Genomic DNA, 17,762 nt, shown 5'->3' on the forward strand with positions numbered 1-17,762 from the left:
TGAAAATCCTCTCGTTTAGTTGTGCCTTGAACTGTCACTGTGACATTTCCTTGGCTTGGCGCCTGTTGAATTGGCAGAGGCAGTTCATTGTTGTCCCAGTGTAAATCCCAGACAATGGAAAATAAGCAGTTCCCAGTTTGCTCTGCAATGCTTCCCTCGGTCATGTGTTTGAGGAAGCAGGTACGGCAGGTGCTCAGTTATTGAACATTTCATGAACTATGTTGTCACTCGTTCAACTTTTCTTTAATTTTAACGTCCTGTGCCCACCCGCACCCAAAAGCCTTTGTAGTTCACAATACCCTCTTGGTAATCTGCCATTACTGACTGCTCTATATTCAACACCACTCCAGTCTTTTTCTTTCATATTTGCATTCTGTGGCTTTATCTTTCTTTCTTACATTTTCATATAAACAAATATCTGTTTTGTGACTGTTCCTGACTGATAAAACACAGTGATGACTCAGCCCTTTAACAGTTTGTGAAAGCTTTTACTTTTGGTGTACAATATCTACTGCAAAATCCTCTGGTGTGTTGCATTCATTAAACAGGAGAGCTAAACAGAGAGAAATAGCATGGGTAATAATTGCCACAGTGACAGGAAACTTCAGAAACTGTATCCAGAGAATGATGAGTGTTCAAATTCAGTATTTCTAAAAAAAAAAAATCCTAAGAAAGCATTTCAGCTACTCTGAACTGAAATTAGAACACAAACATCCTCCTTTTTTTTTTTTAAGTCAGACAGAGATTAGGGAAATATTTGCAACCACAATACTGAACGGTCCACCTCCCCCACCAATACCTTTTCCAGCAGTATGCACCACATTTGTGTCCCACATTATACAACCCTGCCGTTTAATATTCACAAGGAATCCTCACAGTAGCTGCTTGGAAATAACTTAATTCAGGCTCCAACTGCTGTATAATTCTGAACCTCGAAATGCAATTAACACAGGGGCCAGCCCTATTATTTCTTGGCAGTCGTAAAGTATTTCTCCGAAATGAGAAGATTGGCTGATATGAGGAACCATAAGATATCCTGTGTATATTAGGTTCAGTATTTACTGCATGCACCTGTAATTGTGACTATGTGTGTGTATGGGAGGGGGGTGTCATTCCCGTTGCAATCTGTGGTGGAAGATTCATCTCTCTCCCTAAAAAGGTCATGCGGTTGTCCCTGAAGAGGAAATTATTATTGAGTTATCAGGAAACATTATTGAGCCTTAATTTAATGCTACTGTACAGCAGTGACCATGACACACAGGGGAGCATCCACTGGTTATGTGTGTGTAGACAGTGACCACAATGTGCATTCAATGCTGCAGCAATGTTTTTTTTTCCCAAAGATGCACTAAAACAATCGATATTTAACTAAAGGATTTTCATGTTTAAAATGCCATTCTTACTCACTAAATCATAGCCTGCAGCTGCAATAGAGAGGATTTTTCTGTCCAGAAATACTGTCTCCCAAACAACAAAGAGAGGCTGCTCCGATCAGAGTGAGCTGGACTGAACCACGTCAGATCTTGTACCTCTCTCATCCCTTTGGAGTAAAGTGATCACAGATTGGACGAGCTGGCAAACATGAGAGTGCTGAGTGCAGCCACTGATGTCAGAGAAGCTAGAGACAGAGATCAGTACAGTTTTTACTTAAGGTTTAGATTCATTATTTAAACAGGAGGCATACTTTCTAAACTAACTTCTTTGATTCCAAATTAAGACAATAGAAATTGAGCAAGCACCTGCAGGCGCAAATTCAGGGGCAAAACATATCATGGATATTGGTTTAACAAAATAATCTTTTACTCATTTCCATTTGCAAGAATGAAATTCTATGCATTTAAATGAGAGCAACAACAGTAACATATTGTATGTACTGTAAAACTAAGCTGCATCTAAGTAAAAACAATACATTCTTGTGTCAGCACATTGTAGAGAAGACAGTTTGCACAGTTTTGTAGATTGTGCTCCCATCATTTCAATTATCTTGTTTTCACAACAACAAAATTATTTACTCACAATAAGAGCTTATGTCGTTATCTCAAGGATACAAAATATTACTCCTGTCAAGATAACAAATTAGCAGAATAATTATCTCGTTATCTTGAGAAAAGGTGTTTGTTATCTGAAGATGGATTAATCAATTAAAACAAATGTCAGATGTCACTGTGGGAAAATAACATTTCTGCGTAGCGGCTGATTTGCGCTGAAAATATCAGATTCATTATTGACCCATGATTGATCAGCGCATTTGAGTGTACTTCAATCAAGGTCTAATGCAGCCAGAAATTGCATTGGTTTCATGTCAAGAGATAATATTCAAATCAGTCTTCCTCATATAGGACTAGCGTGTATGGTAAAATTATTAATGTTGTGAGTACATGGGCTGTCCTTATCACTCTTTATCTGGAGATCACAATCTTTTTCTCATTAGAACATCTTTATCATGTTATCTCAAGATAAAAACATTCATTTTATTGAGATAAGAGGGTGATGATCTTGTTAACTTGAAATAAGGACCATTTGTTTTCTCAAGATAAATTATAATTAAACTTGCAGTAGTTCATTTTATGGCCATTTGGGGGCAGCAGAAACAAGTTGTGAACACATCATTGACATATCATCACCTTTTAAGTTGATATGGTGAACTTCTTATCAAACAGTTGCTTATTTACACATCCAGCAGTTACTTTTATGGTCTCTACCAACTCCTGAGGGAGATATCTGCGTTGGATAAATGCATTTAGTGTTCAGTGGGTTTTTAAAGCTAAAAACAGCTTTCTGCTGCAACCAAAAATGAGACTATGAGAGCAGTGAGAGTGAACCTCTAAGGCACTGTAAAGCTGTAGAGCTCTGTAAAGCCGAGGGGAGCTGCAGAGTCAGATGATAATTCGATCTTGTCTTCCCAAGAAAAACGACATGACCAGTTGTAAATGCAAGTGCCCCAAAACGACATGTATTTAAGATCAAGTGACAGAAGCCTTCTCGCAGCTGTGGTAATTATGACGGGAGAAAAAGAGGAAATCAGATGATGTTTCCTCTCTACTACTGCCGATAAGGACATCAGATTAGGAAATGTTTCTATGTCATTCTGGAGCGCATGTTAATGATGTATTTTGCCATTTTATTTTTGATGATGATGATGATGAAACCTCATTGATCCCTACAGGGGAAATTCACTTGTTACAGCAGCTCAAAATTAGAAGAAATAGAGTGAGTGAGTGATAAATAAAAACTATATAGACTTTTTGAGGAGTTGTTGGATAATTCTCATTCATCACTACAAGCGATGGCTCTCACTTGATTTGATACATTGTTATAAAAATATCGTATATCTTATATATCTTATATGATTAGGAAAATCATAAACACAGCCTTTAACAGGCTTCTATAGGTTTGTAATTTCCAGTGTGTAAATGTGATGTGGATGTGTAACGTTTTGGAGATTAAGTTCTTAATATATTACCCTTCAGTATCTGATAGCGGGAAAACATTCACCACAAACAGCCTCAGGGTTTGAAAGGAAAACAGAAGATAACATACATGGACACACAGAACAACCCCCCCACCCCCCCATACACACACACACACGCACACACACACACAAGTTAAACTGTGTTGCTTCCTATTAATTACAACAGAGATAAGATGTCTTTCTGCCCTTAATTAAAATGGCAGGATGGTGAATTTCCATTACTTGAAAGAGTTTTAACCCTCAGCTCTCTGCTAACTTTTTGAGTTTATTAATTTAACCTCACAATGGAAGCACTGGTAATTTCTCTGTTGAAAATCCTGGAATCAAATCAAAAGTTTAAAGGAGGTTATGACATTTAAAGTAGACAAGATCTGACTGAACACACGTACCCAAGTCTGACATGTGCTTTATTTTATGCTCGGTGGATGTCAAAGTCCAAGCCTAAATCTACCAAATGCATTTCAATAATACTTACGCACCACTTATCCAAACAGTCTTCTGTGGTTTCCATCAGCCTCTTTCTAATGCAAATAAATAAATAAATAAATGTCCAAGTGGTTTTCCTCCGGCTAAAGAATATAAAAGGATATGCTTACAATAGAAAGCATTTGCCAACCTTAATGCTTTGTTCAGTGGCACTGGGGTGGAAAGTCTGCACCAGTAAAAACATCTTCCTTTTTTTCTGTGAGGGTGCTGTCAGATGGACTTATGGTTGTTCATATTTTGATCTCCTTGTAGACAGAAAGAGGACTGAAATAGCAGAGACGTATTTGAGTATTGTGTCTACCACTAAACAAAGTTTTCACGTAAAATAACAGTTTAAGTGTATGTAAATTTCAAAGTTTGGCTGCGACAGAAATGGATCATATCACTGTTTTATGCATGAATACATAACCACATTTAAAACCAAAGTCATGTACATTGTTAAAACAGCTTGATAATGCACAACTCAAGTTTCTGTTTTTCTATGTATTTGTAATTGATGACTGTTCAAGTCAAGTCAGTTTCATCTGTTTAGCCCAATATTACAAATCACAAATATGCCTCAGGAGGCTTTATAATCTGTACAGCAATACAACATCCTCTATCCTTAGACCAACGATTCAGATAAGGAAAACTCCCAGGAGAAAAAAAAAAACAGTGTTTACTGTTGCCATGACGATGCAGGTTGCACATTACCAGTAATGGAGTGCATTACTACGGCTGCTAGATGGTGTAATTTTAGACCTATACTGGTCTCGACCTACACTGTTGTTTAATTATGAGGATGTGTTTGCAATAGATGTTGTGTGTACAAAATAGACCAGATAGCAAAATTACAGAATTATAGCATGGAAAAACAGGAAGAGAAAATTATACATAGATTGATAACATACATGGTGAAACTAAGATATCAAAACTTCATTACAGAATCTCATATTGTTTTTGTTTATGCTGTTAGTATTTACTCTCTCTATATTCACATGGCATTCACAGGTGAATGAGTTATGTTATTAACATTATGTTTGTTGAAACATTCTCGGAAATGTCTAAATGTGGGGCAGCCAGAGGGAACAGAGCCTCATAACCAAATAACAATAGGAAAGCCTAATGGTACTGTAAATTATGTTGCAAAAAGATCTGGGGGTGGATTTTAGCTTTTAAAAGAATATTACCTGCCTCATAAAGAGCTTTGACTGAGCACTACATAGAAATACAGAGAAGGTTGAACTCACTGGTAGTAATAAAGTTTTTTTAGTAGCACCTCTAAAAAACAAAGTTACAAAGTGCTTTACATAAAACAGACAATTAAAATGAAAATGTACAGTTCATAAAACACGATGAGAGTCAAGATAAAAATGATTGTTAAGCGATTTAATGACACAATCATCATGGTGTATTGAGTTTAGTTAACTGATGTCACATAAATGATTTGTAGAGGTTCCAGCAATAAGTTATCTCTTGGTAGAGCTGCAGATGTTGTATTATAGTACCAGCTTATTTGTATAAATGGTTCCTATGAATCCCAGGATGCCGCTCAGTATTGGACTCCTTGTTTACTCCACAGATGACAGAAACTCTAAAAATTAATCACTCAGCTGGATTATGACGAGTAAACAAGAACAGGCTCTCTTCACACTCAGTTTGTTCTGGTGAAGGGCAAAGTTGACAGCGGGGGGTCAACATTAAAATCAATCACAGGGCAGAGACTTATTGATCCTGCCACCCCTCCCACCTCCAGAGACACAGTAACTCATACACAAGTATAGATCAGCTGTCACGAACGGGATTTGTGGCCTTCTCTTTCTGTCTTTCTTGCAACCATAATCAGCGAAAGCATGAAGGCAGTATATTTTTCATGAGAACAGCCAGATGGCGACCAGTTTCCTTCCACATCCGCCTTCATAAGTATTGACTCTGTTGCGTCTCAGTTCATTTTTTCTTGTTTTGCAATTTGACTGATGTAGCTCATAAATTCCCAGAATGTGATGAGATAAAACACTTCAGAAAAGATAAAAAATGTACATCAACTGAGACTTGCATCTCCATTTGCTCAGCTGTCTTCTTGTGACATTGTCTAATGGTGATTGGAGATTATTTTTTTTGTTTGGTGCTGTTGTGTCTGCAATTCAATTTATAGCGACAACTCAACCAAACTTAAAGGCGCAGTGTTTAGGATTTAGTGGGACCTAGCAGTGAGGTTGCAGATTGCAACCAAATGAATACCCCTCTCCTCCCCCTCCCCTTCCAAGCATGTAGGAGGACATACGGTGGTCGCGAAACTCGAAAAAAAAAAAAATGCAAAAGGCCCTCTGTAGAGCCAGTGTTTGGTTTGTCCGTTCTGGGCTACTGTAGAAACATGGTGGTGCAACATGGAAGGGGACCCGCTCTCTATGTAGATATAAAGGGCTCATTCTAAGGTAACAAAAACACAACGATTTTTATTTTCATTGGATTATACACTAATTAAAACATACTTATGAATATTATATTCTATCTCTGCCAAGTCCGTTCTGCTAGATGCCACTAAATTATACTTTTGTTATTGCTTTCCAAAAACACTTACAAATGACTATTATAAAAATTATTCATGTCTGCTCTCTAGTCTGCCACCTATTTAAAATTTTAGGTTTAGGCACAAAAACTACCTCCATTTTTTAAGATGTCTGATATGGGTTTTCCACAAAATTGTTTAAAAATTATTGGGTACATACCTTAAACTCAGATATTAAGTAAACACAGAGAAACTTTCCATTTTCAGCAGATGAATGTGAAAACAGCCTTCTAGTGTCAAACTCTGCACATACATCATTCAGCACAGTGAAGCTTAAACACCCAACTGAAGGAACAAGAAGAAAAAAACACATTTACTGGACCACAGCTGGCTCCAAAACAATTGTGATGTCACCAATAATGCTCATAGGTACATGGCTTAAACTCATATATCTGGTGAGCACAGAGAATCTTTCCACTTTCAGCAGATGAATGTGAAAACAACCTTTTAGTGCCAAACACTGCACAGACATCATTCTGCACAGTGAAGCTGAAACATCTAACTGGAGAAACAAGAAGCAAAACACATTTTGGACTGCAGGGGGGCTTTAAGGTTAGGGAAATGCATGGTTAACAGAAAACAACATTGACGGTTGGTTGAGAAAAGGGAATTTAACAGTTGTCTCCAGTGTCACAGTCTGACACTCTCCTGACCAAACAATCCACTCCAGCCTCCTTCCAAAAAAAGTCATAATTTGTACAGCAGCAAGAGGTCCTTGCCAGGTAAACATATTGTGTTATACATGTTTACTTGCCAATCTAACAATGAGAGTAATGTGCTGTAATCTTTCTTGCGTTTTCCTCTGTTCCTCAGGCATGTTAATTAAAATTTAGGGGGCATACAGTAGTGCAGACCAGAAGTCCTTATCACGGCTCTGATATGAGGCTGCTTCTATTCTGTGTTCTTGAATTGGAAGATGACCATGTGTGCTCAAAATATATCTATACGAACGCAAATGTACTCGTTTAATAGTGATAGTGATTATGACATAATGTGCATAATTTTGACATTAAAACATTGGCTTCAGGTTCGGTTAGGACTGAACAAATCTGTCAGACCGGGTCAAGCTCAGGTCATGAAGAAGCCTCTGTTGTGAAAAGAGTAGGATCTTCGTTGCTTCTTATTATCACACATTCAGTGTCATTTTATGATAAAAATGATATTGTAAATGATTTGTAGCACACTTGGATTAACAACAACAACTCAAGCTTAGATTCAGGCCCATTGTGATGAAGTAAGTCAAATGTTAGGATTTGTTCACAGCTTCAGGCTGCTTTTCGAAACGTATACTACATTTTCCACCTTCAGATACAGATTAGTTTCTCCGTGTTCTTCCACCAACTACTGTGAGCTCAACAGGGTTCTGCAATGTTTGCCGTGCTTTGAAAGATATTACAAACACTAAAAAAAAGCTTTTCATTACAATGTCATTGACATTTTTTTTTTATCAGACAGAAGGAGCACTCCAGGAGTGGAAAAGCTAAAGATTACTCTTAAAGTGACTCTGTGCCCTTGTGTGGGAACGAGTTAGTCGTATCTTAACCGGGAGTTCTTCAGGAGGAGATAAGGCCTGCTGCGCTTCCAACCACCTCGTCTCCGACAGGACCTTCATATCACCGGAGTCAAATCTCAATCAGTGCTGCTGCATGCCTGGAAATACCTGGGGAAAAAAAGAAAATCACTGCCTGGCCCAGTGCCCTGTACACTTTAAAGGTTTTTCATTTGATCGCTATCACTTTTTATTAACTTAAAAACATGTTACAGAGACAGGTGTCGCAGAGGCGCCATCCTCAAGTGTCTTCTCGTTAAATGTGTCACGTCTTGTCATTTGGATCTGCTGAATTCTGAGGAGGTTTGAAATCCACTTTTTTCCCCCACTGTTCAACTTCAACATCTTTGCTTCGTCTTCCTCTGTGTTTCAACAGTGGCCGTTAAGAAGCCAAATACTGTGATACTCTTGATCAATGATCCAAAATGTTACTCTCAACAAGTGGACTCTCAAGCTTGACATCGCCATCAATCAGTTTTGCTCCACAAGCATATCATCAACATGACAGAGATATAGAACTGTAGAATGAATCTTTCTGTGAAGAGGAAATGATGCTGCCGAGCAAGAAAACAGATGTTTGCGAAAGTACGATCCAGCTGTGATGAAAAAGTTAACAGAGTTATTTAATGGCTTTGACACAGGAATTAAAGGGACGTGTGCGCTATATCAGGAGCTCAAATGCACACATAAATGTCAACGTGAAATTATAACAGCATGCTGTTGGAATGTTCCCCTCCACATAAATGTGTCTCAGATACATACAGGTGATGCTAACGAACTGTAGAAAATGTTAAATCAATGAAGAATGGTAAATGGACTGCATTTATATAGCGCCTTTCTAGTCTTACCGACCACCCAGAGTGCTTTACACTACATTCCAACATTCACCCATTCACACATACATTCATACACTGATGGCAGAGGCTGCCATGCAAGGTGCCAACCTGCTCATCAGGAGCGATATAGCGCTTCCTATCCAAAGCTTTCCACAATGTTTCTGTGCTTACACACTCACATACCAATGGTACAGCCATCAGGAGCAATTTGAGGTTCAGTATCTTGCCCAAGGACACTTTGATAGAGATACAGAAGGGATTGAACCACCAGCCCTCTGATTAGTGGATGATTTGCTCTACTTCCTGAGCCACAGCTGCCCCACAGCCACAGAAATTTAAGGTTTTGAGACGTTTAAAGGGATTATTGGCAACATCAGCGTCCAATGCTACACTTGTGGGAACATCCTTTGACTGTGTTCAGTGCCAAAATCCTACCGCTACCCACAAAGAATTTGATAGACATTGATATGTTTAGGATATCAACCCAAAGCAGGCACTAACTCTTCTGATGATACTATAGCACATGAGAATGTTTCCGACAGTTTGGAAAATGCTGTTATTTTCTTTCTTGTCAGGAGTTAAATAAGAAGATTCACACCACTCTTACGTCCGTTCATTAAGTTGAAGCAGAAGACGAGGCCATTAGCATGTCTTAAGGGGGCTTGATGGATGGTTTAATAGCTTAATAGCTAAACTGCCTCCCGCTACACCTTTCCAATGTTGGATTAGCAGGGGCTGTGTATGGCCATATCTGTAACTTTTCCAAAACCAGCAACTCGACATTCACACCCACTTGGTGAGAAAAGAGCCAGGGTTTGAACTTCTCTTTCTAGCTCTCTTTATTTATTCTTGACACATTTATTTTAGTCACTTTTCATGTGAACAACCGAGTGCCACACTATGAATGCCTTCCAGGAGAGAGTGTGTGAAAACATGTGCCATTATCGCCATATTTAAACAATATGACATCTACTCCTTCTCTATGACAACCGGCTTTTTACTCTGCTTTTGAGTGTGGCCATTCAGAACAGCTGTCTATCTTTGATGTGGTTTTGATCTAACATAAATCGACCTATTCTATAAAGACTGGAGGCTGGATTGAAACAGTTACCCTGGCTCTCTCAAAGTTAAAACGTATGCCAACCCATACTTCTAAAACATACAAATTAACATACTGTATCTACATTGTTATGTAACAAATCTCAAACCAAACATCATGGACAGACACGGCAAGAATGCAAACAAGCTTATTTCCCAAAATGCTGAACTAATCCTTTAAAACCATTATGAAAAGAGCTGAGAGGTGATACTGAAGAGACGTTTATGTAGGTCCCACTTTTTTTAATTGATTCAGGTTGCAAAGCTTGAACAATTACAGATGTTGTTTCAACTTTCATTATGGTGAAATCTGTATTTGGTGTGGTGCTGCTCTGGTGAACCCTTAGCGTTTTAACTAATCTTTATACCAAAAAAACACAAAATAATTCTCACATCTTAAAAATTATATCACCGTGTATGAACAACCACACACACACACACACACACACACACACACACACACACACACACACACGAGTCTACTTATCTTCCAAGTATTTTATGATTAATTCCCAGAATGTTTTAATCTGCTCCCTCACTGTCGATGTATTTAGCACTTTGCCACCGTACAGGATCGTTCTCAGCAGGGCCAGAGGAGGTAACAGTCAAATCTAAGCGTGGCAGGGAATGGTAATGTGGCATTTACTCAAATAATGTTGTTTTTTTTCTTCTAAAATCCACTTCCACACTTTATGAAAATGACTTGTAAAATCACACGTTAGAGTTAAATAAAAAATGACTGAAATAAATGCTTAAATAACTGAAAAAAAAAGTCTTTTGAGAAGTGAGGGGAATAAAGCAGCCTGCTATTGCATCAAATGTGTGTGTTTGATGGAGGGGGTGGTTGCATCCATAGACACACACACACACACACATAAAAATGTGCTATCTCCCTCAGTCACAGGCACACATACTGCAACACACACAAAGCTGCATTAGACTCTGTGGTGAAACTAATCCTGTTACAGTGTCTGAAAATGTGTCTGCTCTCGCGCCCTGTAACCTTGATTTTGCTGAGACAGAGTCACCCCAGTTACAAAAAAAAAATCAGTGTTTTTTTTTTTTTTTTTAGCCTTTCCTCTTTTTTTTTCTCTCTCTCTCTCTCTCTTTGTCCTTTTATTTTATCTACAAGTGGCATGCGGTTCTCGTCTCTGGGCATCCTTATCAATGGCTGTCCAGAGCCCCACCCCTTAACCCTCCACAGCCCCAGGAGCAAGTGAACTGGATGATTGCACATGCACACGTACATTCATAAGCGCAGTCAGCTTCCATGGTTTTATGAGTATGTGAGGCTGAGGGTTGAAGTAAGGTGCTGTGAAGATTTTGCGGTCTAAGGGTTTGTCCCAGTTCCCTGGTGTAGTGACACAAAAACAGAGTCACAAGAGGTCATAGTGAAATAACTCCAACCTTTAAGGTCCATTCATGACTTGTGGAAGTCATGCCAGTGGCATAGAAATGTATAAAGTTCTACAATGAAGATGTGGAGGACCATCTTTCCCCTTATTGTGTTTTTTAGTCACGTTTTTCTCCCTTTATTTGCAGGCTCATGGCCATAGACTGTAGATGGATGTAGTAAGCTGTGACATCACCCATTAGTTTGCATTGGTGCCAGTTTGAAGCCCAGAGTTGCTACTTATGGTCAGCGCCATCTTTTCCATTTACAGCCAGGACCTTCCATATAAGGAGTGCAGGGTGTTGCCTTTCATTCTCTGGAAACATGCCCCGCTATCTCAGACTGAAGCAAATGCTAGCTTACTGGGAACACTGAGCTATGCACACTTGGGCTAACGGTAGCTACTTCATTTAAATTGTGCTAACAGGGCAGGTATTGTAATGAAGTAACATTAAACTTACAAAACATTGGCAACAATAGTCCAACTCAGTGTGAGTGCCAGAGCCGGGGAGAGCAGCAGGTGAGCAAAATGTTAATCACAGTTGTCAATCAACGCCTGCATGTCAGACATCAAAGCTACTATAGGTCTTCAAATCTTATTAATGAAGCAATAATTTCCAAAACTTTGTTTCCAAAACTTTCCAAGACTTTGTATTTTTAGAGAGAAGTTGAAGTTTTTGAATGGGAGTCTGTTGGGACTTTTTGGAGCTAGCATCTAGCAACCGTTGGTGGCATTGCACATGAAGACTTGCAGGCTCGGAAACTATTGGCACCCATTGTAAAAAAAAACGCATATGTCCATTTTCACTCACAACAATCCATATAAGTCCATTTACAATGTTAAGCGGTTCACTGATGACTGTCTAAAGATAGATTTTCATTTGTGGTGCTAAATCTATCTAATTACAACGTCTTAGGTTTATCTTCTACATTAGTTTCTGAGAAAGTTTCTGAGATTTTTGGTGATACACGGTTTTCATTGGCCTGTATTTGTGTACATTTTTGGCAAATCTAGCAGTTGTTGTTTGTGCTGTAACCACTGATGTAGCTACAGACAACAATCAACTTGAACACTTTTGATAGAGAAGAAAAATTCAATGATAATGAGACAAATATTAGGATGTTTTCCATATGATTTCTCACTAGATTTATGGATGTTTATTCTCAGTGGACATCACAGAAACTGAAAAGAGTCACAGGTGCAGTGGTGTACTGATTAGTGACACTAAGGGGAAAGGGTGTTTGATGCAAATGTGTCAGTGTCTCATTCAGATTAATGTTCCACTACCACCCTCTATGTTAGTTCATTCCTTTTTTTGAGCTGTTCACAAGGTCTTACAGGTAGCCCTTCATTCTAGGTGTGTTGGTGAAAATCTTCATTTGGGAGAGAAGAGGGTGAAAAAGAAGTTCTGAGTGGAGAAACTGCGTAAGTGAACACACAATGGGTCGACAGAAAGTGCGAAAGGGAAGAAATGGGAAGCAGAAATGTTTCTTAGTTTGTGTAGCCTATTAGAGTATGCGTGTAGTGAATGTACAGCGTGGTTACAGTTCAAAGTGCGAGCAGCAGTGTCAGCATGTCTATTCATATTTCAGCATGGAGAAGCCTGACATGTGTCACTCAGCTTTGTCACCTCTGGCACGGACCTCTTGATCCCGTTCACCCTTCAGCTCTCTGACTGACAGCTCACATCTGTGGTGAGAGGGAGAAAGAGAGAGAGAAACATAAATTGTATGTGCAGCACTAGAAGACATATCCACACACAACATGTAAAAAAATCCCAATCTCAGTATTGCTCTTTATTATTACTAAATATAAAGCTGTACCATTTTCCACACCAAGTTTAAGTATACAGGTTCAACATCAGTCCAATGAATTATAAAAGTTTTAAACATTTTATTATTAATGATACAATATTTCAGCAACTAAAACTTCTGATTAAATAACTTGAAAACTTGCAGAAGTTATGGTCAACTGAGGATATCATCGCCAATTTAATCATGATGCAATATTTCCATTGGTTTTTGATATTTGATATGTCATCAGCATCTTTTCATGTCTTCTTAAGTTTTTCCCAATTACATACAGCTCCAAAAAAATTTATAAATAACTATGTTTTGCATGCTCACTGATCTTCATAATGGATCGATTGCATTCATTTTCCCTTAACATTATACAGGAATCTAACCTTACATAAATAATGTAAAATCAATCATAAAATAAGTCAGTCGTAAAATTCAATAAATGTTACAGTAGTTTTGAATGGGGAATGTCGCCGAGATGAGACCCAACTCATCACACTGGTTGATAAACTTTGCAAATTGAAGAACTTGTTTACTTCCACTATGTGGCTGAATAAATCTGAATATATTTTGTCTGAAAGTTTGATTTGAGATCAAATTTGACAGTCACATCAAAGATGAACATATTCTCGTTTTGTGAAAAAATACTGCTATACTAAATGTATTGGATCCTTCATGATATCTGAGACATTCACCTGTAAATTTGGCATATAACATGTTATTATACTGATTTCAGCAATCCTCACACATCCTGTGACCACTGATCTAAACAAGTTTCGAAATACTGTTCTGTGTAATCGTAACCAAGGGTGAACAATGAGACCAAGGTCTCAGACCTTGTGCTGTATATCTTCAAAGGAGGTTACATAACAGATCTGTGAAATCAGCCTCCTGCTCCTGCTTGTCCTCTAGCTGTATGAAATGACCTTTATCTGACACCCTTGTTAGAAACATGGGTCACTGAAAGATCAACTGGAAGTTGACCAGCAGTATTTTCAAGCACCCTGTCACTCTGATGTCAAAGAGGCCTTAATGAGAGTGTAACTCTATGTCCCTGCAACAGCCTTCACTTCCAGCTGCCGATCTCACAAAAAGTGAAGCCAAGAGAGAATTAATCCATAACACAAAGGATTTCTTCTATTTCATCTTGTTCATAAGACATTTGTGAGAGCCCTCATGACTGGTAAATTATTCCAGTGCATAGCAGGAAATCAGAAAACAACATAAATCGGTTGAATAGGTTGCTCCTACACAACCAGCACTTTGATGAAATGTCAAACTCACAAAGATGAGACAGTATAAGCATCCTCTACTGTGTATTTCCTGCAGTGAAAGAGCAACATGGGATTTGTAGTTTATTATAACTTAAAATAAAATAGACCTTTCACTAAAGTCCTCCCCCAAACTGCAATTTTCCATTTTCCAGCAATAGCTTAGCAAGTGTAATCAGGCAGGTCTGAGGAATACTTGACATTTAAAGAGTCTGGAGAATGAATCAAGAAGAATCATGCTAGCACATGCACTGTATTCCCCCCCGTTTGGAAGACGGTCATGGATGCTAAGATAACGGTAGCTTTAGCAGCTCTGTCCTGTTCTTTATTGGATCTGGGGAAGTTTACACTCCAACAACCCCAGTCAAATAGTGCTAAACATCAATTAGTCTTCATCCTACAAACCTTTACTCTTGTAATGTTAAAAGTGAAAATATACTGTTTGAAAATATGAACATGTAAGCAGCTTAGCAGTCGGATCTTATTATTTTTGTACTTACAGTACTAGGAGAACAAGAAGAGCAATGCATTGTATTTATTTCCATGTCTTCTACATAGGGCATGCTAACTTTTTGCCTGGGACATGTAGCTTTAGCCTTAGTCTTTTTTGAGCGATGCTGCCGGAAACAGCCTTCTCGAACTTAAGCAGTTAACGTTAGCTTAATTTGTTAGCCAACTACAGCTGATAAAATCTGCTTGAAACAGTTGTCATTTCAACCGGCAAAAACAATCTCTGGCTAGAAATGTAAAGTCCGCTGTTGTCTACTTCTGTCTGAAATCAAGGACCACTTTTTTTAAATTATGTAGAATTTTAAGTGGTAAATCTGCCACTTTTTTTGTAAACTGCACATGCAATACCTGAAATCTTGACATGTTTAAAGGTCCAGTGTGTAGAATTTAGTGGCATCTAGTGGAACAGACTTGGCAGAAATGGAATATAACATTCATAAGTTTTGTTAATTCATAAGTTTTCCATCAGTGTATAATCACCTGAAAATAAGATTTGTTGTGTTTTCGTTACCTTAGAATGAGCCCTTTATATCTACATAGGGAGCGGGTCCCTATCCACAGAGCCCGCCATGTTGCACCGCCATGTTTCTACAGTAGCCCAGAGAGGGACTTTCGCCACTGTAGGTTCTCCTACATACTTGGAAGGGGAGGGTGAAGGAAGGTGCGGTATTCATTTGGTTGCAATCTGCAACCTTATCGCTAGATGCCACTAAATCTTACACACTGGTCCTTTAACAATAGTATGTAATAGGGGAGCGGGGCTAAGCAAACGTTCAATTGGCAAATAAAACTGCCCTAAAAAGAACCAGAACAGACCAAATAATCACACCTTTAAACAACAAAAATTGCTCCAAAAGAAAATTTAACCTCTTACTCCACCATATTTATGTTGTTATATTGCAGTAAAGGCAGTGAAGGTCACTGAGGAGGTGGGTTAGCCTACACTTTAAAACCAGATTCAGTAAAGACATTTTTTAGTCATATCTTTTTCCAAATGTGTTCAGAAAAACATTGAATTTCTCCTTTCTCTCTAATATAATCACGTGCTCTGTGCCTCTGTGAATGAGTCATCGCTGATGAAGAATGCGGCACCTACCTCTGCTAAAGATATCAGTAAAGTGCACACGCCATTATCAGAGCACGGTGAAGAATGCCTGTTTCCAATGGATACCAAATTGAAATCAAGCGAGGCAGACAGGGGGGATGTTTGATTTGTCTTATACCCTCAACCTCCTCCTCCTTATCTTCCTATCCCAGCGTGACATTGTCAGAGAAAAGCCATGCAGGTGGAAACAAAAACTCTGGTTGCTTAAACATCCGACGGCCGAAGGAGGTCAAAAATCAGTATGAACAATTTAATTCCTGTAGAGATTAGAGAGAAGCATTGTATCGGTTTTGACAATGAAGAAACACCTTTTTTTTTTCTCAGTGTTATCGTAAAGAGGTCCTGAATGCGATGGTGGGAAAGTTTGCCATCTCACTTTCAACAAAAGATGTTTTCATGTGGAGAGTAGAAAATATCATAGGACTATAAGACTGTAGTTATTAAAAGATGAATAGACAAATATTTAGAAACTGCAAAGAGTTGACATTACATATATTTATATCAGGACCAGGATTGTGGTTCAGCAGCATTATTAAATCTAAATCCAGTATTGAATTTTACAAATTCAGGTTCCTTCAACGTCCTTCTCAAATCCGTTTAAATTTTGCTTTTATTGTGATTACAGGAAATTAAAGTTAGAAATAACTAAAACTCAAAGATTCAATGGATATCTAATATCGCCTCTTTTGGCTGACTACACCTTTTGTAGTAGCCTACTTTATATTCACAGATATGAAATGTAGATTAAATATGTATCTGACAAGTTTCCATCCAAATGCAGCACAAATTTTAAACCGAATTTCCAGAAAACCTGCAAAAGAAAATTAAATTTAATGCACGTTTCCATCCACATCCATTATGCCATCAGTCGAGGGCATAACAAGATAACAAAATTAAACGAGCACCAGTCAAAAAGCAATGTTTAAAAGATGATGGAAATATGGCAAATATTTATGCTTGTTTCATGAATTATTTTGAGGAACTTTACAGTCTCCTCATCGCTCCACACAGCGGAGGTTTAACTCACATTATTCATGTGCGTAATCACTTTGTCGCACTTTGCTTTTATTGATACACCAACTTTTCCACCTCAGCCAAGTATAAAAACATTTTGCAACATTTCAGGATTTTTTTTCAAATTTTTCAGTGTTTCCAAACAGGTTTTTTAAATGTGCAAATTGAAACTGCGAATAAAAACAGGCAAATTGAAACACACCTAATGAAATAACAGATGTACTTGCTACACATACTGGAGGTCCTGAGTCTACGCTATGGATAAATTTATTTAATTTATATGCATCAAAGTTTAACTGGGGGATTCAAACTACAGTCCACTCATGATCTTAGAGTGGTTTGGAAAACTGGTGTTTCTTTCTCTAACAAACGATCTTGACCAAGTACAGCCACAGTCTTGGAGAGCACGTATTAACATTTGCCAAGAATTGATTTTTGTTAATAAAAACACTAAGAAGAAATACAGAATTTGTTTCAAAATATGACTGGTGTGACATCTCAAACATACAGTAGCTCCAGTAACATTTCAAACACCAAAAGCTTTGCATAAGGCACCTTTTCAGCTTGTCAACCATAAAGGCCAAGAATTGTCTATTTAAACCCATATACCTGTGAGCTCTGAGCAACCCAAGAGTTTTCACAGTATTTACAAGAAAAAAGCAAAAATTTGAAAAAAGTGT

General features: G+C 38.2%; 1 long non-coding RNA gene across 2 annotated transcripts; it reads right to left on the reverse strand.

Annotated features, from left to right (window-relative positions):
- Positions 1-6,797: 6,797 nt before the first annotated feature.
- On the reverse strand, positions 6,798-16,268 carry LOC121904185. Of its 2 annotated transcripts, none has more exons than XR_006098182.1 (3): positions 16,060-16,268; positions 13,014-13,072; positions 6,798-8,166 (listed from the first exon to the last, which is right to left on the reverse strand). It is a non-coding gene; the product is annotated as an uncharacterized LOC121904185 (long non-coding RNA). The 2 variants fall into 2 exon arrangements; XR_006098181.1 differs by lacking the exon at positions 16,060-16,268 and adding an exon at positions 14,954-15,075.
- Between the last annotated feature and the right edge of the window lie 1,494 nt (positions 16,269-17,762).

This window comes from Thunnus maccoyii, chromosome 9 (genome assembly GCF_910596095.1).
Source record: "Thunnus maccoyii chromosome 9, fThuMac1.1, whole genome shotgun sequence".
Classification (NCBI taxonomy): domain Eukaryota; kingdom Metazoa; phylum Chordata; class Actinopteri; order Scombriformes; family Scombridae; genus Thunnus; species Thunnus maccoyii.